The sequence below is a fragment of the Carassius auratus genome, chromosome 18, assembly GCF_003368295.1.
Source record: "Carassius auratus strain Wakin chromosome 18, ASM336829v1, whole genome shotgun sequence".
Lineage (NCBI taxonomy): Eukaryota > Metazoa > Chordata > Actinopteri > Cypriniformes > Cyprinidae > Carassius > Carassius auratus.
The window spans coordinates 16694965-16719215 of record NC_039260.1 but is presented as its reverse complement, the minus strand read 5'-3'; the positions used below and the strand labels follow the sequence as shown (position 1 = coordinate 16719215).

General features: G+C 37.5%; 2 long non-coding RNA genes across 2 annotated transcripts; one reads left to right on the top strand and one right to left on the bottom strand.

The window, feature by feature from the left end:
* The first annotated feature begins 6745 nt into the window (after positions 1-6745).
* LOC113118549 (uncharacterized) lies at positions 6746-7702 on the top strand. Its single transcript, XR_003294337.1, has 2 exons — positions 6746-6921; positions 7277-7702. It is a non-coding gene; the product is annotated as an uncharacterized LOC113118549 (long non-coding RNA).
* On the bottom strand, positions 6911-8675 carry LOC113118548 (uncharacterized). Its single transcript, XR_003294336.1, has 2 exons — positions 8140-8675; positions 6911-7708 (listed from the first exon to the last, which is right to left on the bottom strand). It is a non-coding gene; the product is annotated as an uncharacterized LOC113118548 (long non-coding RNA).
* Positions 8676-24251: the final 15576 nt, after the last annotated feature.

Genomic DNA, 24251 nt, shown 5'->3' with positions numbered 1-24251 from the left:
TATCTAAGCATGATCCAGAAGTGCAGGCGTTTTCTCTGGGCCAAAGCTCATTTAAAATGGATTGTGGCAAAGTGGAAAACTGTTCTGTGGTCAGACGAATCAAAATTTGAAGTTCTTTTTAGAAAACTGGGACGCTATGTCATCCGGACTAAAGAGGACAATGTTATAGGAGCTTTCACATCTGGAAAGGCACCATCAATGCTGAAAGGTATATCCAAGTTCTAGAACGACATATATGCTCCCATCCAGATCTCATCTCTTCCAGGGAAGACCTTGCATTTTCCAACATGACAATGCCAGACCACATACTGCATCAATTACAACATCATGGCTGCACAGAAAAGAGATCCGGGTACTGAAATGGCCAGATTGCAGTCCAGATCTCCTTTTGACCCATAGAAAACATATGGCACACCATAAAGAGGAAGATGCGACAAAGAAGACCTAAGACAGTTGAGCAACTAGAAACCTGTATTAGACAAGAATGGGACAACATTGAGCAACTTGTCTCCTCAGTCCCCAGACGTTTGCAGACTGTTATAAAAAGAAAAGGGAATGCCACACAGTGGTAAACATGGCCTTGTCCCAACTTTGAGATTTAAAGATTTGATGTCATATATGTTGTATTCTGAATAAAATATAGAAATTTGAAACTTCCACATCATTGCATTCTGCTTTTATTCACAATTTGTGTCCCAACTTTATTTTGGAATCGTTTTTTTGTATGTATATATATATATATATATATATATATATATATATATATATATATATGTGTGTGTGTGTGTGTGTGTGTGTGTGTGTGTGTGTGTTTATGATTAGGATTTTTTGTTTGTTTGTTTTTTTCTGAGCAATTGTGATGGTGCCCACCCGGGAGTTGGTGCCCTACGCAAAATGCGTACTCTGTGTATAGGGAGCAGTGGTACTGTTCATAGGGCCCTATATCCCTCAATGACTTTCTAGCATTTCACACAAATATTTCCACCACTTTAAAGCTCTAAGATGATCCAGTTTGAATGTTATTTTTAATGGAATAAACAAAATATACTTTGTGTTAAAAAACACTTTTGTAAAATAAAAATAAAATACATAAAGTTACAATTATAACCAGTAGACAGCAGCAGAGAAGCACTTATTGACTTTTAGTCATTAATTTCTACTTTTTCTCTATATTTAGAAATTATAAAATCATGATGTCAATTTTGTTTCTATAAGTGTGTGTATGAAGTAAGAAAAGTCACAAACTTTTCTTCAATTTGCAACTAAATCACACATAATCAACGAAACTGTTCAGTTCCATATGCTAGAAAACAATAAAGTTATATTTAATAAGAGTGGAATATATACATTTTCTGTATATAAAAAGTAGATTTTGCACCTATTACTGTTGTTACTGTAGTGCTGTACTGTCAAATATTTATGCATTTAAATTTAGTCTTTTAGGAGAAACTTTTATCCAAAGTGACAAACATTTGCTTGACCAGCAACAACATCAGTATAACACCCAGTCCCTGTTCCCTGCATCTCTCTCCTGCATAATCTGTTTTTCTTTTTCTCCTTGTAGCTGGAAATCAGCTCACAGACAATTTGAAGACTACACATATATACTTTTTAATAATCCAGTCTTGCTCGAGAACTCTGGTCTGACACACACGGGTTCTCGTGTTATTTCCTTATCACTTCTCGCGTGCGTTTTGTAGTGAAACGTAGTTTGAGGACCAGACAGAGCTGTCTGCGATTCCTCCGATTGTGAATTCATGCAATGTGAACACAGCAGCAACTGAATGCTACCCCAGATAGTCATGCAGGGGGAAAACAATGGTGATCCGACGAGTATGAAAACTGTGTAGTTTGAATTTTAACACAGAAAACATTTTTGAAAACCATTCAATTACTAAAGTTGTATTTTATTCAGTTAATAAATCTGCAAAATAGTACTTTGACTAGCTAGGATTTTTTTTTTATTTTATTTATTTATTTTTTTTTAATTAATGAAGTTTATTTTAACAAAGTTTAGCATCAGAAGAAGTTTGTATATCACCACTTTTCGCTTCTCTATTCCCAGACTAGAGCAGGCCAAATATGCTTAAATATATGCTTTTAAATTGTACAAGAAGTTCTTAAATATGATATCAAGAGGTCTTAAATTTGGGGACGAAAAAAAAAAAATGAATTGTGATATGGCTGAATGTGACTATTACACTTCAAAAGGCTAATGTTATGATTTCATTGAATAATCATGAGCCCTGAACATTCAAAGTCCAGTGCTGCTTTGTGTTCTGCTGTTACCAGGGAAACAGTTATATTTCTACCAAATGCTCCACCTGCTGGGAGAGAAGAGTTCAGAACAATGTGAAAATCGACCCATGTGTTTACCCTGCAAATATGCAGAGCTTTAAATATGAACTGGTGGATCGATAAGAAGACAATGCATTACAAAAATATAAACATAGGGGTGTGCAAAATGGATGGTCTGCTATAATATCATAATTATAGTTTTAATGATGTGCGATTTTATATTATGATAATATCGCAAAGATCAAACACAAAACAGACCTACCGAGTGCATGCATACATTAGGTGATGAAGTCTAGTAGGTAAGACTAGTGTGCGTTTGCACATTTAGAGTGTGTTCTTTTACTTAATCAGTATTAAAAATCATTTAGAATTATTATCACATTTCAGATTTAGGATGGGGGCAGAAAATGTATGTTTATATAATTTTATATAGTTAATATCATAAAAAAAATCAAGTTTTTTTTTCTCTCCACAAGCAAGCATGATTAAAAATGTAATATTGATTTTATAAAAAAAAAAAAAAAAAAAAAAAAAAAAAAAAAACTTTTTAGATACCATATTTCCTGTTTTGGCTCTATTTCTCCAACAAAAATAATTTCAAACACAGCCACAGTGCTGTTTTGCATCTCTGAACAACAGGACACTGTTTTGTTCCTGAATAAATTAACAGTTTAAATGATTCGTTCAACCGTAATGACTCACTTATTAAGCAGTAACTTACTGCCTCCTACTGTTGGTTCAATATGTTATGTTTAAAATATCAAAACATTGTACATGCATTTGTAACTGCATGTTAAGGTATTTTTTATGTCCCTCTGAGCTGCTGAGAATATTTTTCAGGTTTTTTTAGGGGGAATAAATTGAAAGAACTGCATTGTTTTTACATTTGTTAGAGTTATCTGTATTTGTTACATTTATATTATTTACATCAAGCTTTTGAATGGTATATTATTGTATATTGTTATTGAAACTTCATAATGTTTCACTTGATTATACATTTAGTCAGGAATTACAGTCTGGAAAAAGTATTTGGAAAAAAAGTCTAATAAGTCTAGTAAAATGTTTACACATTATGTGAAAACTAGTACAAGTATATAAATAAATAAAAAGAGACTTACTCATATTTATGATCTCTGCTGAATAAAGTGCTTCATTATTTTTTCTGAGGAAATCCATTTCTCAAATCCTCAACCACATCACATCTTTTTGGGGTGAATTATGTCTTATTCCTCTCATCACGAAGCAAACAGTAAAATAAAATAAAAACTTGAAGAACAGTCTCGCTGCTTTTTTTTCTGTGTGGGCTTATTCAAGCCGCACGCTTCAGTTTGAATCTGAATAGCGCGTTCAGCGCAGGGGCGTGGTCACATTAGATATAATGAAGGGAGACATGAAAAACAGACATGGCGTTGTTTTCATATGGATTACTTTATCACAGAATATCTGTTTTCGGCGGCACTTGTTTAGTTTAAAAGTAGACATGTCAGCATTCTATAGATATCCTTCGTTGAGTATTCACGGAGTTACATTTCATTTTAATGATGTGTTTGTAAATGAAGATCAGCGCAGACAAAGGCTGCAGACAGCCCACCTTGTTTGTTATCTTTATTTTATAAGTGCACAAAGGTTTGTTGTTATTATGTCTGTATCCAAAAAAAGTAGATCCTTTAACAGATTCGATTGATGTATTGCTCTTATCTGTACACTGTAAAAAATTTCTTGTTGTTTTTACAAAAACTTTTTGGCAGCTGTGGTTGCCAGAATAATTTTGTAAAAATACAGAAAACTGTAAACACATTTACGTCAAAAACTGTTAATTTTACAATATAAAGCTGTAATTTACAAACAAGAAAATGTGAATATAAACCAGTAAATTCAACAACACACAAAATTAAATCTGTTTTGTACCTTGAAAATACTGACAACCACCATAATAATAAAGATGGTACTGTATAAGAGAAAGCCACATGAAGTATCAAAGCTCATCACAAGTAGCTTCACCACAAGCAGAAGTATATATTAACATATAGAAGGTGCACATTTATGGAAACACAAAACCCCATCATGGTAACACACGTGATACTTAAATAATGCAAAAACTTTCATTAAGCAACAGAAGATGTAACATAAAGCTCAAATGTACATAACTGATAACAAGAACTATTTAAAAACATGATTATTTAAACAAAATACTTTCAAACGTGGAGTGTCACGCAGGGAATTCTGGGAATATCAGTTTACAGTTTTAGACTGTAAATTATACATTGATTTGTTCTTTTTTTACTTCTAAAAGCTGTATAATTAACAGAATTTTACTGTAAATTTACATTAAATGCTTTGTTAGATCTTTTACAGTTTTTCCCTGTATATAGTACGGGAACTTACTGTTAACCTATTATCAGTTTTTTTCCGTAGCGTTTTTACAAAATTTTACAGTTAAAATTACACTTATTTTTTACAGTGTACGATTAAAACTGAAAGTGTAATTTAAGTTATTTTCGGGGTTATCAGGAGAAAATGACTCAAAACGCGTATCCGCATTAATCGACTTCAGAGTTAAACAGCGTGCAAATGCATGTAAATGACACTTCTACTGCAGCTTCTGTGTTTCCTCTGCATTGCAATCTGCATCCATGACTTTGAATTACATAGTCACATTTGAATGGGAAGCAAATTAAGTAGACATGCAAAAGTAGAAATGAACTCCATTCCACTGTCCCTGCTGCTGAAAAACTACCAAACCATTATGTTACCACAATCATGCATCACAGCTGGAATGGTATTGCACAGGTGATGAGCAGTGCTTCGTTTCCTCCAGACATTTCACTTGGAATTAAGCTTCATCAGACCAGAGCAAGCAGACTTTCAAGCAGGCTTGTATGTGTCATGCACTAAGAAGAGGCTTCTGCCTGACCAACCTGTTTGTTCCAAACTTCTTCCATTTAAGAATTATGGAGAAGAGTAACCTAGAGAACAATAAAGTGAAGTAAACAATTATGATAATGTAATAAGAAATACCAGTTTGCAAAATTAACGAGCATAACAATTTGTTCTTTTTCTTTTTTTTTTTTTTTTCTTTTTTTTTTTGCAGCAAAACTCTAAGCGAATAGTACCTGAAGCCTTGCACATTCAATTTAGAAATTACCATTTGTGGGCCATGCCCACTTCCACTTCTACATTAAAAATACACAAAGTGTGCTCACAAGACACTTTAAAATGTTATAAACTTTCATTTCTTTAATGTAATTATAGAACTTGAGCTGGGCCACTGTGTCATCCTGGTTTTAACATTACACTTTTAAAACAGTATTTTCATTATGTCATTGTCATTAAATTTTAGTGAAATCGTACTCACTATGGGAAACAGTGCTGTTATTTGCTGGAAGATAATTAATTAAATTAAAAATATAAATAATCACTTAGAGTATAACTACTCCATTAATTAACTATAAAACTGCTTCAGTGAACTGACACTGTGAAACTAATTATTTGGGCCATGGGAATCACTTTGAAATACAGTATTGTTCAAAATAATAGCAGTACAATGTGACTAACCAGAATAATCAAGGTTTTTCGTATATTTTTTTATTGCTACGTGGCAAACAAGTTACCAGTAGGTTCAGTAGATTCTCAGAAAACAAATGAGACCCAGCATTCATGATATGCACGCTCTTAAGGCTGTGCAATTGGGCAATTAGTTGAATTAGTTGAAAGGGGTGTGTTCAAAAAAATAGCAGTGTGGCATTCAATCACTGAGGTCATCAATTTTGTGAAGAAACAGGTGTGAATCAGGTGGCCCCTATTTAAGGATGAAGCCAACACTTGTTGAACATGCATTTGAAAGCTGAGGAAAATGGGTCGTTCAAGACATTGTTCAGAAGAACAGCGTACTTTGATTAAAAAGTTGATTAGAGAGGGGAAAACCTATAAAGAGGTGCAAAAAATGATAGGCTGTTCAGCTAAAATGATCTCCAATGCCTTAAAATGGAGAGCAAAACCAGAGAGACGTGGAAGAAAACGGAAGACAACCATCAAAATGGATAGAAGAATAACCAGAATGGCAAAGGCTCAGCCAATGATCACCTCCAGGATGATCAAAGACAGTCTGGAGTTACCTGTAAGTACTGTGACAGTTAGAAGACGTCTGTGTGAAGCTAATCTATTTTCAAGAATCCCCCGCAAAGTCCCTCTGTTAAAAAAAAGGCATGTGCAGAAGAGGTTACAATTTGCCAAAGAACACATCAACTGGCCTAAAGAGAAATGGAGGAACATTTTGTGGACTGATGAGAGTAAAATTGTTCTTTTTGGGTCCAAGGGCCACAGGCAGTTTGTGAGACGACCCCCAAACTCTGAATTCAAGCCACAGTACACAGTGAAGACAGCGAAGCATGGAGGTGCAAGCATCATGATATGGGCATGTTTCTCCTACTATGGTGTTGGGCCTATTTATCGCATACCAGGGATCATGGATCAGTTTGTGTAACACCCGCGAAGAATATACGTAAGGAAATAATTTGGTTTCACAGCTACTTCTATGTATGTGTGGCCGGATCAGAAGACTACGTTCGCTCAGGAGTCAGGATTGCAGCAGGAGAAAGAACACAACAACAACTTCTGGAAAAGGTAAGTATTTATGTAGATTTTGATTGTTTGAAAGAGCAAAAGAATAACAATTTGAATAGACAATGGTAAATCTCAAGTGAACCAAACACTTTTCAATTAATGGAAATAACTACTTACAGTAGTCACTTTAACTCTCACTTTATGTAAAGCTCCTAAATACCTCTTAATATGTTTATCTATTATTTGATTATATTAATTATATATTTATATTTATTTTATACTTATTTATCTATAGTTTAATGAGATTATGATATAATATATATAACTCTTTGGTTTGATACAACTTCACACTCTTGAAAATGTAAATTCAAAGTTTCACTCTTAAAATAACCAACAATGTTTTACACTCTTTCAGAAAACTCAACAGAAAGTAAACAACAAAAATGCACAGGTAAATAACCAGATGAAAAGGTATCAGTCCAAAGCAAATGCTTAGTCCTTTGAAATAAATGTCCAACGTGGAAACAAAAATACTCAGATCCTTGAGTGAAAAGAGTTTCGATGCTTAGCAAAAAATGTGTCCAAAAAGTAAAAAACAGGTTTACACAATATTTCCTACCAGTGTGATGAACAACTTACAGATTCTATGAAATGGGATGGCTCGCCAGTTTCTGCAACCGTGTGTCTCTCTCTCTCTCTCTCTCTCTCTCGATGGACAGCAGAAACAATTCTCCCAAACGTCAACAAAACTCCAGATCCAGAATCAGCATTGCTCTCAGGAACATCAATAAACAAAGAAGAGAGAGAAAAGAAAAGAAACCAACAAAAAAAAAAAAAAAAACCCAACCTTGCAAAACAAGGCAGAAAATTACAATTAATATCAGAGCTCTCAATATCAAAAGCATATTTCAGTAACACACTGAAAAAATGTACAATTGCACTCACAATATACACATCTCTTTTCCTTTAAACACATTTCTCATTAAAATACAACAACTGATTTGCTCAACTTACTCAACCCATATAAATCAATGCGTTAGTCATTAGCTAAGACCGCATGGTTAGCATAACTCCCTGTGCTTAGCATCACACTTTCAGCACATATTATTGACATAAAATAACCATTTGACCACAAATCAACATATATACACATATATTTTTCTTCTAAAACATTGAACAGAAATAAAGCATAATTTAGACGTTTGTTTTGTAGTGAAACACTACACTAACTAATTTATATAAAGGACAGGCAAATACATATACATGTAATTCACTTACCAAGAAAATAGTGAGTAAACAGAACAATCCCGGATGGAAAAATAAAAATCTCTCTTTTGGTTTCTCTCGAGTGAATTAACTTTTTTCTGTTTCCTATTTTCTTCAGATCCAGTGAAATCGCGATCGTCTAATGTAAGCACCACTTTACTGCTAATGAGCGAACACTGTTCTCATATTTCAAAACACTTCTCTTACAGATCGACTTAACTTAAAACACTTTAAATCTCTGTTCAAAAGCTGTTTTTGCTAAATCGCCATGTCTCCGCTTCTCACCGTTCTCTCCCTTTTTCTGTTTTTCTTTTTGACGTCAACCTTGAGGTAGGGGTTACTCTTAAACGGCCAGTTTCTAATTTTACTTATTTTCCTAGACATTTTCTGTTATTAATTATTTCACTTAGTATAAGTTGAGAATTCGATATATAATATGAATATGAATAAAATAATGGGATGATATTAATAAAATAGTCTTATTTTATTTACATATGTGGTAATATATATTTTTCTCTATTCACAGGTGCTGGCTCTTGTAACCTGGGTTACATTTGCATATGTTAAAATACTTGAAGAGGTCATGTTGCCCTATGCTGAAGAGGACATGCCCTTGAAATGGTTGTTTCAACAAGACAATGACCCAAAACACACTAGTAAACGGGCAAAGTCTTGGTTCCAAACCAACAAAATTAATGTTATGGAGTGGCCAGCCCAATCTCCAGACCTTAATCCAATTGAGAACTTGTGGGGTGATATCAAAAATGCTGTTTCTGAAGCAAAACCAAGAAATGTGAATGAATTGTGGAATGTTGTTAAAGAATCATGGAGTGGAATAACAGCTGAGAGGTGCCACAAGTTGGTTGACTCCATGCCACCCAGATGTCAAGCAGTTTTAAAAAACTGTGGTCATACAACTAAATATTAGTTTAGTGATTCACAGGATTGCTAAATCCCAGAAAAAAAAAAAATGTTTGTACAAAATAGTTTTGAGTTTGTACAGTCAAAGGTAGACACTGCTATTTTTTTTAACACACCCCTTTCAACTAATTGCCCAATTGCACAGCCTTAAGAGCGTGCATATCATGAATGCTGGGTCTTGTTTGTTTTCTGACAATCTACTGAACCTACTGGTAACTTGTTTGCCACGTAGCAATACAAAATATACTAAAAACCTTGATTATTCTGGTTAGTCACATTGTACTGCTATTATTTTGAACAATACTGTATCTTCCAGCTCTTCTTGTTGTCCCAGTATGCTAAAATTTTGAGATTTAAAAATAAAGACATAAGAATGAATCACCTGTGATTTGATATATTCTAGATGTTGAGATGTAACTTGTTTTCTTTGCTTTGATTTCACACTAAATTCCACCTGACCAGAATGGCTTCGATACAAGAGGTTCAATAGAGTCTGACGGAGTGTATAATTCCTTCAAAGCCTTACGGATGCTGTGCAGGCCTAGGAAACAGAGGACAAAGACCCAATGAGTTACGCTTGAATTCTCACCCTCTACCTGGGGATTTACAGTGCTAGCCATCAACACTGATGTTCTGTAATGGCTTTTGAAGGACCTTGGCTGTCCAGAATGCAGATATTAGAGCCAGATCATTTTGGTGGCCATCCATTCAAATTGCATATGCACATGATGGAGGTCCTCTGCAGGGAATTGAAAGCAAGTGTATGTTAAAATGAACATTTACTGGTATAATTACCCTCAATTGGGGGGAGTGGGGTGTTGATTTCTGCATAATAATGACAATGAATCACAAAAATTGAAGATCATGCTATATGATCACACTATTTAAGACTTTCAAATTCACCAACAAGTGCTGTGAACAACCCTCTTGTTAAATTTCCTAATCAATCCAAATATCCTCTCAAAATAAACATGGAAAACTATAGTGCTACAGTAAATTTAAGTAATACTACAATCTATATTATAAAAGATTAGGTTTGTAATCTTGTAAAGTACCTAATAATAAAAAAATAAAAAAATAAAAAATAAATAAATACATATTTCACCTTTGTAAACACCACATACTGTATGACTTCACAGCATGCATGTGGTCCGTACAAAGCCTTTTAATGCAAATAAGATAATTACTATGTTGTCCTTGAACTCTCACTTCATAAAGCATGGATAAATCTTAGAAGAATAACACATCAAAGTCCACCTGAGATTAATGCGGCGCTGAAGGGTGAAAGAGGGCACCGCTGCTTGTGTGGGTAGGCATCTGACTATTTGACCTAGGAATTCAAACACCCACATAAAGGACATCTGTGCCAAAAGAACCTATTGAGGAACAGATGGGTTCTATTAATATGTTGCAATTAAAAAGAGCCCTGATTAAGAAAATACAACATTTGAGCAGGAAAGGAAGTTGTGTGTGTGTGTGTGTGTTTGTGTGTGTGTGTGTGTGTCTGTGTGTGTGTGTGTGTGTCCCAGTTAGACTTAATGTTGTCACATTGTCCTGGGTAAATAAATATTACATAAAAAAAAGAGCAAACATATAATATATATATATATATATATATATATATATATATATTTTTTTTTTTATATATATATATATGTTTTGTATTTTATTTAATATATTTAATACTAATTATACACTTCATAGTGTTTTTGTGCATTTTCATATTTTTTCCAAGATAATAACTAAACGTGGGAACAATTTGAACAATATTCTGGATACCATTTAAAATAAGGCCATTAGTTAACATTAGTTAACTACTTTAGTTAAAATGAACTAAGAATAAACAACAGCCTGCTTCTACACCATTTATTGATCTTAGTTAATGCATTGTTAAATGCATTATTAAAGGTCCCGTTTATTGCGCTTTTTTGAAGCTTTGATTGTCTTTACAATGTGCAATATAACATGTTTTCATGTTTCGCGTGTAAAAAACACAGTATTTTTCACACAATTCACCTATCTGTATACTGCTGTTTTCACTGTCATAAAAATGGGCTGATGACTTCCTCGTTCTATAAAGTCCCTCCTTCAGAAATACGTAACGAGTTCTGATTGGGCCAGCAGTTCCTGTGTTGTGATTCAACACCAGCTTAGAGCAGGCTGCCCTCCTGGTAACGCGATTGGGCTAGAACGCACGTGCTGGAGATGTACTTATAAATCACAGGAGCATTTTTACTGACGAGATGCGCATGAACATCGCATTCGTTTTTTGCACAGCCCTAACATCTAGTTAATAAAGCTACACAGCATTGCCCTTTGTGTGAGAAGTTACAGAAACTGTTAAAGGCACCAACTTAAATTATAAAATACACTTACCGGTTGTGGTCCATAAACAACACCTTCTTCAGATGAAAAGGGAACTGCTCGATCTTTCAAGAATAATCTTTTTGCGAATCCGGCATTAAATTGATTGAGACTGAGGAAGTTGTCCTCACCAAGCTGTCCTCAGCAAAATGTGCTGCACATTGTTTTACATGTGGATTACAATTTTCGGGAACCGAGTTAAACATAAATTGTAACCATTAATCTCCAAGTACAGCGTCCTTGGGAAGCCCAAATTAAGATGATTAGACTCAGAGATGAAAATAACAGCGTTTCAACAACATGTCGAACACAAACGCAGCTCTTCCTTCTTCTCCGTCGGAGCGCAACAAGGCCACGCCCCCTGTTTTGTGAATTCATGTGGGAGGAGGTTAGTCAAAAAAACTGTTTTAGTGACATCATTACTGCAGGAACTCGCTTGGCATTGAACTTTGAACTTTAGAATTTTACAGATATTATTTATACTCTAACAACAACATTACACACAAACTAAAGTTTAAAACATGGGATCACGAAGAAGGGGACCTTTATAGGAGCTGATCCGTGCTGGTCGCTGAAGAAATACATCAACTTCATGCTGTGGATTGCCGAATCGACTTTCACATTAGACAAAGCCTGGGGTCGTCACGTGGCTGCCACAGGCCCCCGTCTGCTCTTTCAGTTTTGTGTTTACGCAGCGCGATATGCAACTCAACACGAAAAAAGACAGTATAAATCTCTATGATCAGTATTTTTTGTCCCCACTGGATGCAACAAATGCATCATTTTTAATGGATTTTATTGTTTTGTCCTGTCACGCCGGTGTTCTGACCGGGACATGAATCACAGTATGGTGAGGGGCGTAATATTTCCATTACACACTTGAGGCATTCGGCCAATCACTATGCAGTGGAGAGTGTTAATAGTCACATCCGGGACATTTGCTTGTGTGCGCGCCTGGCCAATCTGAAATATTTTTCACAGATGCCATTTTTTCTTTGCTCGCGATGCGGCACATATGAGGATGGAATACGACAAAATAAAATATTTAATCTTAATCATAAAATTTGTTTTGTAATATCATATCGTGTTATAACGATATTTATTTGCTGTGTGTGCATGAACTTTTTTCAACAACATTTCCTTTCACTCACTATGCGGAACAGACGAGGACGTCATTTATTTTCTATAAGGGTATTCTGAAAGTAAGTTTTTTTATTTCATTTAAAAGATGTGTTTAATAACATTATATTGGTTTATAGCGATATTTTTGTGCTGTTTTCTCCAAAAAGTTTTCTCAAGAGAGATATTTTCTTTCACTCATGATGGGGAGAAGATGGGTAATTTGGTTTTATCAAAGGACAACACCATAAGTAAGTCTTTTACCTCATTTACATTTATTTTATAAGTTGATATTAATTTATGACGATATTTAAATGCTGTGCACGCCTAAACGAGCATTACATCTCACATATTTGAACTGCTAAGCAGTGCAGACGTGGGTTACTTACAGAAGGGAGAGACCAGAAGTAAGTGTTTTACCTGATTTAAAATATTTATTTTTATAATATCATATAGAGATATTTTCTTTCGTTTGTGAAGCGGAGCAGACGGGGAAGTTGGTTTTAACATGGAAAACAACAAAAGTAAGAGTTTTACTTCATTTACTCTATGTATTTATATATTATGAATATATATAAAGTATATTATATAATATATAGTATAGTATGTATTTCCTAAAAAAAATAATATTTAATAATTATATGTGTATGCTGTGTGTGCCTAGACGATCTGAAACATTTCTCACAGATTAAATTAGATGTCAAATCAAACCACTGTAAACGATCCAAATCTAAAATAGCAATAATACCTAATTGTTTCTTAAGTGTCTCGTGACCAAAGTTTATGATTATATTAAGTAATAATGTAAATACAATATATTGGATTTGTGTGATTTTTCCACACACACACAAATATATATACTGTATATATATATATAGTCACTGTCGGGCGGAATCCTCGTATCTCCAAAATTATAATTTTTTTATTAAGAAAAAAAAAAAACTGCATATTTTTTTAGTTATTCAACATTGTATTGTTAAAGTTGGTATTATACCTTATATTGGTATCATATACTGTTGTGTAACAACATTAACACAACATTTCCCCAAAATCATGTTTAATCGGAGATACGAGTTTCATGACTTGGGAGCATGGAGAAGAGTTTACGCCATCATTGATAAGAATACAGACACAGACTTTGCTGCTGCCAGCAGTTTTCATCAGAGTCTGCAGTCACGTTGAGCCTTTTGACAAGAGACAAGGCTTTACGAGCTAATCAAAGCAAATGATTGTGGTTACATAAATCTCGCTAAACTCTATTTTAAACGTTAGGGCTATGAGTGATGCAATACCAAAATGAAAAAATAGACTGTCTAATAGGCGGAATTTAATATGCACACAAAATTGCCGATCAAGTTTAACCTTTTGACGAGAAAAGGCTTCAATAGTTAACCAAAACTAGCAACTGTGGTTACATATAAAACTAACAACTGTGGTTGCATATATCTTCCTAAACTCTATTTTAAAGGTTTGAGAGCTATAAGTGATGCAATACAAGAGCCACACAGATGGGAAATCAAAAATTACCTGTATTACAGTGTATGATGTAGCTGTCCATCTGTGTAAACAATGTGCAAATAATTAAACCAAAAAGTACACGATTTATAAAGTTATTGGCTTCTAAAGTAAGGAGTCGACTCTGAATCGCTGAAACGAGTCGTTATAGATTTCAAATCTTTTGCCCATCTCTATGTACGTCACTAGGAACACTTTGCATAATAATCTCTGCCTACCGTCTTGGAAAAAACGGAACTCTGACCTGCCCCACCCCCCCCACACAGACGCTCTGGTTGGTGTGATAGCATCATGTCGAGGAGACAGTGTGTTTTTAAATGTAAAGGCAAGTTTGTTTTATTTTCACTGCCAAAGAATGAAAATCAGAGGAACCAATGGCGGCTAAAATTCATTTTCACCACAATACCAGAGCAGTACAACAAATCCCTTTTGTTGTGTTCACAACATTTCACTGATGACTGCTTTTCTAATCTCGGTGAGTACAGCGGGATTTTCAAAGCGTTTGGCCATAAAAGATGGTTCATTACCTACTTTATTTAGAACAACGAGCATCTCCGAATTACAACTTGAAGTATGATTATGAAGTTATGTGTCTGTTTTCTCCCGAGCGTCTTATCAGTATGTGTGCTGTCTGCAGCCTGTCTGCGCTGATCGTCATGTACAAACATGTCATTAAAATGAAGTGTAACTCCGTGAATACTCAACGAAGAGACATGAGAGAGATATCTATAGAAAGCTTGACATGTGTACTTTAAAACTAAACAAGTGCTGCCGAAAACAGATATTCTGTGATAAAGTAATCCATATGAAAACAACGCGATGTCTGTTTTTCATGTCTCCCTTCGTTATATCTAATGTGACCACGCCCCCGCACTGAACGCGCTATTCAGATTCAAACTGAAGCGCGTAGCTTGAATACACCCACACAGAAGAAAAAGCAGCGAGACTGTTCAAGTTTTTTATTTTACTGTTTGCTTCGCGGTGAGAGGAATAAGACATAATTCACCCCAAACAGATGCTAACGCACAGTTTACCGTGGAGGTGTGTGCGGAACAACCTATCCAAACTGCTTATGTTAGTTGACCAATCAGAACACAGTATGCTACCGAAAGGTGGGGTTTAAGGAAACTGAATCTTTTGAACAGCTTCGCGCGAACCGTTTGGGAATCTCTGAGAATTGAGGTAATTTTAAAATGATATTTTGACAAATGACAATGTTTTTTAACCTAGGATGGATTTAAACCTAATGTACAGGACTTATAAACAGTGATAGGAAGCTTAGAATTTTCATCTTACTGGCTCTTTAAGATGTCTATTAGGCGGTAATTTGCCTAATCTGCTCGCCAATTTACCTTCGAGGCTCACAAGCTTCCTTCTGCTGTCATGATTCTGCCCTCATGTCCTTGATTTTTCTCTAGTCTTGAGGCAGGGTCATGACAGGCCCATGTTTTGTGTGCAAGCACATGGCCTTGTCTTTGGGTCATGTGCTTGTGTTGTCTCGTTTCCTTGCCCCGCCCCCTTGTTCTGTCATTATTGCTTTACCTGTGTCACCTGTTTTGTTATCATTACTCTCCCTATTTCAATCCCCTTGTGTTTGCATTCTAGTGCGGTTCATTGTTACACTTTGAAGAAACGTTGTGAGACCTGTGATTGTTTTTCTGTAGTGAGAGTTCCTGAGTGAAGAGTCTTTTGTTTATTGTTTGTTTCTAGTGTAGCAGGTTGATATTGGTCGTAATGGGTCCAATCACAACTGATTGTAATTGGTTGATTGGTCGCAGTGGTTTCAATCACACTCACACTCTCTCTGGACCAATCAGGACTTGGCTGCATGCTATATAGGCAGGGGTTCCCTATGGACACTCTTTACTCTTTGTTGCCGGAGGCACATTTTGGTTTTTGACTCTTCACAGTGCAGTCACGGTAATTCGACAGGTAATGCAATGGGCTGATTTGATTCATCTGTAGGCCTTGTTTACACTTACGGCGTGCAGTGTCTTTTTGCAGTCTCTCCCTGTTATAAACCCAATCATTCCTGTGATGGAACCGGGTTGAGTTTGGCTGCTGGCTCAGTGTAGCTCTATTAGCGTCACTATTGGTGTGAGGCTCCTTGATGGGTACGTATGTATACTAGTTGGCATTACGTGTGTATTTTAATCACAAACCGTTACTGACTTTGGTTTGTGTGCATCAGGGTTGTAAACCGCTTCGCTTGTGCTGGTATCTGCACCAGCCCCTCCTTTCCCTGTCACGCTGCTGTTTTGCCTCAACTATTGTTTTAACTGTAAACCGCTTAACCAGATATAGCTACAGGAACTCACTTCAAGCTCTGAACGCCGTTACGTGCCTTCCAGCACCAGGACCTGTTGCCCAATTGGGTGTCTGGCAGGGCTGTATTTGAGTGATTGATCTTTTGGACTGACTGTGCTCCTTAATGTGTGTGGAGATTGGGGTCTATGTTTATGGGGTTTTGTTAAATTTATGATTAAGTGATTATTTTGGTTAATTTATATTTCTTAAAGTTTTGATATAGATTTTCATTTTTGATTGAAACTTTGATTTGTTAAACTTTGGTTCTTTTTGTTAGGCTCTAGGCAGCTATTAAGTCCCCTTTGCTGCCTAGAATTGCCTTAGATTGAAGTTGCTTTTTTTTCATTTATTTTTGGCTTATTGATTTATTTCCCTCCCCAGTAATTGACTGTTCTCTCTCCCACAGTGCCGAAAGTGGTGTTGTCGGTGTCCTCGGTGGTGGTCTCTTCTTGTGTGCTGTGTTTTCCCTTGTTTGCTTATTTTTTTTTTTTTTTTTTATCATGGTGTGAGTGTTCACGTGTGATTGGGGAATCCTTCCCTGAGATCCCACACCCCTTGACCCTACCTCTCCACTGGTTAGGCCTCAGCACTCATTTCCCCTATTTTAGGGTGTATGGTATACTTGTATTTTAGTAATTGTATGACTAAAATTGTCTTTTACCGGAACTACGTCTCTGGCTTCATGCATAATTCAAACCAGTGTGCTTTTTGTATTTTGGTGGTTTAACTATTGAGTTTGTCAAATCTTATTCTCGGGGGGAAATTCCCTATGTGGCGTTGCCGGTAAAAGTCCTACTCAGCACACTAGTCTAAGTCTTAAGTTATTTGTCTACTCCATAGTCATTGTTTTCCCCTTTGTGGGTTTTGTTTTCCCCTTTTGTCATTGATAAACCCTGTGTAGTGCATTCTGTCTGCGCCTGAGTTCATCCCCGCACCCCCACGTCGTCCCAGGGTGAGTGGATCCTTAGGAACTATGCCCAACTATGGGAGAGTTTTTCCCAGGGGGAGCCGCAGGTTTCCCCCTCGAGATCCCCACCTTCTGCCAAGCTGCCAGTACTCTCGGCGGGTCGTGTCCTGTCCGTTGCTACACTGGGGGATCTGGCTCTTCCCTCCCCAAATCCCGAGACACCTTCTACACTAATCAGTCTGTGCAAGAAACGAGTGAGACGGTTATCTTGGGAGTCTGCCTCGGAGCCCTCAGTATCGGAGTCAACCCTGCCTGAGACTGTCCTCCCACTACCAGTCACTGCTCTTGCTGAACTTCCCCAACCAGTAATAGATCCGGCTATTGTCTCTGCACCGCGGCCAAGGAGAAGGAGGAAGAAGTGTTCTTTTGGTCCTCCGTCCCAAAATACAAGCATAATTGCATTAGAGCTAACATTAGCATCAAGCTACATAAGACAGTTTATGAGATTATTATTACATTTTTATTCAAAACTCAGTTTAAACCACCATTGTGTGTTTTTAATAACTTCCTTTTGCGATCTCATGTAGAATTCGGTCATTCACTGTTGTTCAAATATTCTATTTATAGTCTTTTATATAGCTGCAAAAATTATAATTTCAGGTGTACACATTATTTATTGATATGAAAATACCCTAAATCTCAAGAAAATCTCATACAAACCATATAGTATCTTAAACGTGTTATATGGTTATTATATTTGTCACAGTGTGACAAATGGCGTGTGGAACTTATTCCCGCTGAAGCAGTGTTCCCGGGGGAACGCTTTGAGTGTAACTCTGTTCCCAGGCCTGTGTGTGTGTTTGTTGCTGTGACAACCCCAAATGATGGATTGGCAACAGGTGTGGGGGATTTACTCAGAGTTTGCGTGAGGCCTCATCAACAGTGGAGAGGATAAAAACCAAGAGAGAGAGGTGGTGCGTGTGGTTTTTCTCCCTCGTGAAAAGTCGTTTTATTGGGTGGTAATAGTGGCTGGAGGACGGGTGAATGAAGTGGAAAGTGTTGCTTTGCTGAGGGATTCGAGGACAACAGAAGGAGAGTGAAATACCCTGTTTGCATTGGAGAGGAGCTAAGTAACTGAGAACTGAGTCTTGTAATTGCACACGTTTGACACTGAATTGGATGTGGTTTGGAGTGTTTGGATCACGATCATAAATATCACTGAGTGGATTGTATTGATTCATTACCGATCTCTTACCTCTCCCTCCTCTATAAATGGTGATGTGAACTCTGCCTGTGACTGTGAAGAAAAACATCTCAGAACATCCTCCGTGGCAGTGAGGATTGCGCCCTCCCCCTTCCCTTCGGACAGAAACCCGAATGTGAGTGCTGGCTTTAAATTGCACGTCGTGAAGTGAGTTTGCAGTGGCTAAAATTGATGTTTCCCCCCACAATATATGTTTGAAGTGGAATTGTCGTGTGTGTGTGTAAGCTACATTCCTGTTTGCCATGCACTCTCTATGTGTCATGAGGGCTGACTGTCAATAGTAAGAGTCCTGCGACACTGATTTGTTCCAACTGTCTGGATGTTGAGGATTTATCATCTGGGATGTGAATTAACCCCTCTGTTGTGCTAATAGGAGAAGAGATGCCCTGTTGAAATATTTACTATCTGCCTCAGAAAAGCTCTGTGCAACCTGTTGACTTCGAGTCTGCTGTATTCCTGCCATTCAACTGTATGGTGAGAGGTGTTCGCTCCTTCCAATACATGTGAATTGTATACTTGCCTGAAACATCCAGTCTGTCCGTCTCAGAAGAAGCCCCATTCAGCCTGTTGACTTCGAGTCTGCTGTATCCCTGCTATTCGTCTGTATTGTGAGAAGTGTTCGTTCCTTCCAATGCATGTGAACTGTATACTTGCCTGAAACATCCATTCTGTCTGTCTCAGAAGAAGCCCCATTCAGCCTGTTGACTTCGAGTCTGCTGTATCCCTGCCATTCAACTGTATGGTGAGAGGTGTTCGCTCCTTCCAATACATGTGAATTGTATACTTGCCTGAAACATCCATTCTGTCTGTCTCAGAAGAAGCCCCATTCAGCCTGTTGACTTCGAGTCTGCTGTATCCCTGCCATTCAACTGTATGGTGAGAGGTGTTCGCTCCTTCCAATACATGTGAATTGTATACTTGCCTGAAACATCCATTCTGTCTGTCTCAGAAGAAGCCCCATTCAGCCTGTTGACTTCGAGTCTGCTGTATCCCTGCCATTCAACTGTATGAAGAAGCCCATATTCAGCCTGTTGACTTCGAGTCTGCTGTATCCCTGCCATTCAACTGTATGGTGAGAAGTGTTCGCTCCTTCCACTGCATGGGAACTGTATACTTGCCTGAAACATCCATTCTGTCCGTCTCAGAAGAAGCCCCATTCAGCCTGTTGACTTCGAGCCTGCTGTATCCCTGCTACTCATCTGTATGAGGAAGCCCCATTCAGCCTGTTGACTTCGAGTCTGTTGTATCCCTGCTATTCATCCGTATTGTGAGAAGTGTTCGTTCCTTCCAACGCATGTGAACTGTATACTTTGTCTGAAGCATCCATTCTGTCTGTTTCAGTAGAAACCCTGCACAGCCTGTTGACTTAGAGTTTGTTGCATCCTTGTGGCCCACCTGTGCTGAGAGAGGTGACTGTCCTTTGTCACGAACGTGAGAGGGGCACGCTTTGTCTGGAATATCCACTCTGACGGTGTCAGGAGAAGCCACCTTACTGAAGACCGTGCACCTGCCGTATACGTACTTGACTGATATCATTCGCCTCAAATTCCGTACCTGTGGAAGAAGGAAGGAAGGCTGGAATTACATACTTACTGGAGGAGACTTACCGGACCCCTCACTTGCCAAACACATCCCCACCTCAAGGCTGTGTATCTGCCGTGTACGGACCTGACCGATATCCATCCGTCCCAAATTCTGCATCTGTGAAGAAGGGAAGGGAGTTTGGAAGTATTTAATTACCAGAGGAGACTTACCAGACTGCGGGCTTGCCGATTGTATTCCCACCTGTGAAATACCTACTTGACCACCCATCTGTCCATCTATTGCGGGGCCCGCACAGAGGAAGAGGGCGGGAGAGTCCCCGGTCGCTGCATTGTTTACCTTCAAGCCCTGAGGGTAACAAAGAAGATTTTAGTTTAGGATTCCCAATTTGTTTTTACTTCAAAATAAAACTTGTTAAATTTATTCTCTGTCTCCGACTCTTCCCTCTGATACGCTCCTCGAGGTGGTCCTGGTTTAGGGGAGGGCGCAGTCCAGCTTGGCCCCCCTGACCTGTGACATATTTTGTTGGCATATCAGTTATCTGTATAAGTTATAAAAAAACTTATGACAAGCCAAGGTAATGTCTAATTGATTATATTATGTATATATTTATTACAATTTATATTCTCATCATCTTACACATGGATCATCATTTTCTATTATGTATTTCTATAATAAAAATATGTATCTGGTATGAATTTCTTTAATATATAATTAACATTAAACCAAAAATATATTCTTATGCTCAAGGATTAAAGAGTAAATGAAAAAAAGAAAAAGAAAAATTGCACAGCCATCAATTAAGTTACAATATGCACCAAGCATGTGAATGACCACTGAACAAAAGAAGAAAAAATAAACAGCATGCCACTCTTTTTCTTAGAGTCCATTTTCATAATGACTTGTCGATTTGTTGCTATATTGAGAATGTATTGATTCTTAACCAGGAATATACTCTGAGCTGAAACTTACTCAAATAAGCAAGGTTTGGAGTTAATCAACCAAAATTTCAGGGTTTAGCTAATGGGTTTCTTCTCATCCCTGAGATGTATTCCAGAAAGGATGTTCAACAAACTCTGAGTTAAAACTTGAACTCTGTAGTGGACAGCACATTCCAGGACCCAGTTTGAGTGCCATGAGTGAAGAGGCAATAACAGCTACACCAGTTCAGAGTCCTGTCAGGGAAAAGACACTAACAGAGCAAGTTCTGAGTCTCCTCATGAGTGAGACGATAGCAGATCAGCCTTAGTTCTCTGACACATCCAGAAGACACTTACAGATCAACAATTGTTCTGAGTCTCTGGCATGTGAAGGTGAGACTGCAACAGATCAACCTCTTTTCTGAGTCTGAGTCCTGTGAAGGAAAGGACTGAAACAGATCACCAACATTCTGAGCCTTGGCCACCGTTAGGGAAGGGGCAGTAACAGATGACAATTTCTAATTCTCCATCTTTGAGTCAGCAACAGATACAACCATGTTCTGAGCCTCCAGCCTGCAAGGAAATAAATAATCTATGTTCAGACTTCATTTAGAGTCTTCATCCAGTGAGACAATAACAGATGCAGCACGTCCTGAGTCTCCAGCCTAGAGGGACAAAGAAGATTGACCAAGTTCTGAGTCTCTAGCCAAGAGAGGCAGAAGACACAGACATCTGCAACAAGGTTAAGCTCCGGTGAGCAAACCTTCACTTCAAGGTACCTTTGCTTGTGTGCAGGCTAAGGACCTTCTGCACCTACTCCAGGGCCACATCTGCACATTCCAGATTTTAGTTCCCTTTGGTTCTCCAGGAGCTTCCTCCAGCGCTTCTTGTTCAACGATGTGAAACGGATTTCTGCTCCTTTTCCCACTGCATTGCTACCAGCACAACCAGTGGATGAAGTCACCGCTACTGGACTGCTCACTCGACACAGGAGGGTGTAAATATCACTTATCCAAACTTGACTGAATATGAATGCATGTCACTGTCACTGCAACGATGTTTAAACAAAACAGTGGTCAAATATCAAGCAATCTTTCTACTGATGCACAGAGTGTGTTGTAATGTGCTGTTAAATGAAACAACAATAACCTGGGGCCGTCACTGATCTTTGACAGTTAAGGGGATTTATTCATTTTAAATGCAGATAATCACATTCACTCAGTCCATCTCTCTCATAATACTCATCTTGTCTCTATAATACAATAAGCTTTTAACTTCACTGAAGCAGCTCGGAGTAACTTAATAGTTTTAAAATGATGCTTTCAAATTAGTAGCAGAGGCTTTTAAAACTGCCAATTTGAAGTTATATATATATACTGAACAGACCAAAAGTTTGGACACACCTTCTCATTCAAAGAGTTTTCTTTATTTTCAAGACTATGAAAATTGTAGAGTCACACTGAAGGCATCAAGGGCTATTTGACCAAGAAGGAGAGTGATGGGTGCTGCGCCAGATGACCTGGCCTCCACAGTCACCAGACCTGAACCCAATCGAGATGGTTTAGGGGTGAGCTGGACCGCAGACAGAAGGCAAAAGGGCCAACAAGTGCTAAGCATCTCTCGGGGAACTCCTTCAAGACTGTTGGAAGAGCATTTCAGGTGACTACCTCTTGAAGCTCATCAAGGGAATGCCAAGAGTGTGCAGAGCAGTAATCAAAGCAAAAGATGGCTACTTTGAAGAACCTAGAATATGACATATTTTCAGTTGTTTCACACTTTTTTGTTATGTATATAATTCCATTTATAATTCCACATGTGTTAATTCATAGTTTTGATGCCTTCAGTGTGAATCTACAATTTTCATAGCCATGAAAATAAAGATAACTCTTTGAATGAGAAGGTGTGTCCAAACTTTTGGTCTGTACTGTATATTTTTTGGTAACATTTAAGCTAGCTAGTGCGCTGAAGGTTGGTGACTTTTCACCTAAAAACAGAAACTTGCTGATTTGTACTAGATAAAACCAACACACCAGTACATATGCATAGATTATTTTACCTGATATGAAGTAAGCACTGCAAACACTGGCATTATTTATGAACATCTCAGTCCAGTCAGTACGCCTTATTGCATTCAACCACAATTTTCTTCTTCATTTCTGTGAAGGAATGTCTGCCGGGATCCGGTAAAACTTTAGTTTTGGACCAAAAGTGCTGTTCCTAATATTTTTGACAACCAAAAACACAACACGACATTTTAAAGTCAAAACCTTAAACTAGTGTTAGCTAATAAGTGTGCCTGCTATGAGTTCTTCCTTATGTTTTTCCTCCAGCTAGATTGGTGATGTCATAGTGACGTAGGCGATTAAGGGGTCTATAGCATCATGTCATAGTGTCATGTTCGCATGCTAAAAATGCTAGCTAGAGCCTTTGCTCTCGGTTAATGGCGATTCGTTGGACGTTTTGAATGACAATAATGTTAACAGTTACCATACCTGTTCAGGGCGGGTGGGGATATAGGCTCTTGCTGGCGTTTAGGCATGCGATATGACAGAGAGTGATGACAGAGTGATGACATGATGAGTGAGAACATAACATTCAGTCAAAGTGAGACCCCTCATGGCTGTTTTTTTTTTTTTTTTTTTTTTTGAGTGCACCATGCCTTTAAGCATCTTGACCAGGAAGCAATGTTGTTTCAACCATTAACGTGTTTGGGGTGGAACTACCCATTAATTGACCCTATTTGGGCTCCACGTTTAAACATATTTTTGCAGTATGGTTTGGTAAAATGACACAAACACATACAAACACACACACACACACACACACACACACACACTTGCATTTGTGGTTCACTGTTCATTTGTGGGACTCTCGGAGAGTCACTCTCCATAGGCGTAATGGTTTTTATACTGTACAAACTGTATTTTCTCCCTACACCAACTCTACAAATAAATGTACCCCTTACAGAAAACTACTTACAATGTTTTTTTTTTTTTTTAAATCATAGTTTTGTAAGTTTTTTAAGCCTTTTGTTTAAAGGGACACATGAAGTGTCCTCATAAATCATGTTTACCTTGTAGTACCCATGTCATTTTATACATTTGTGTCATAAAAGATACCAGTACACTTAAACACACACACGCACACGCACGCACACACACACACACTTCATTTTTAAGAAAGAAAATAGGCTAATCACATCACAAAAACTATATGCAGAATGTTGTAGAGAAAGAAGACCAATGGAAATGTACAATGCAAATAT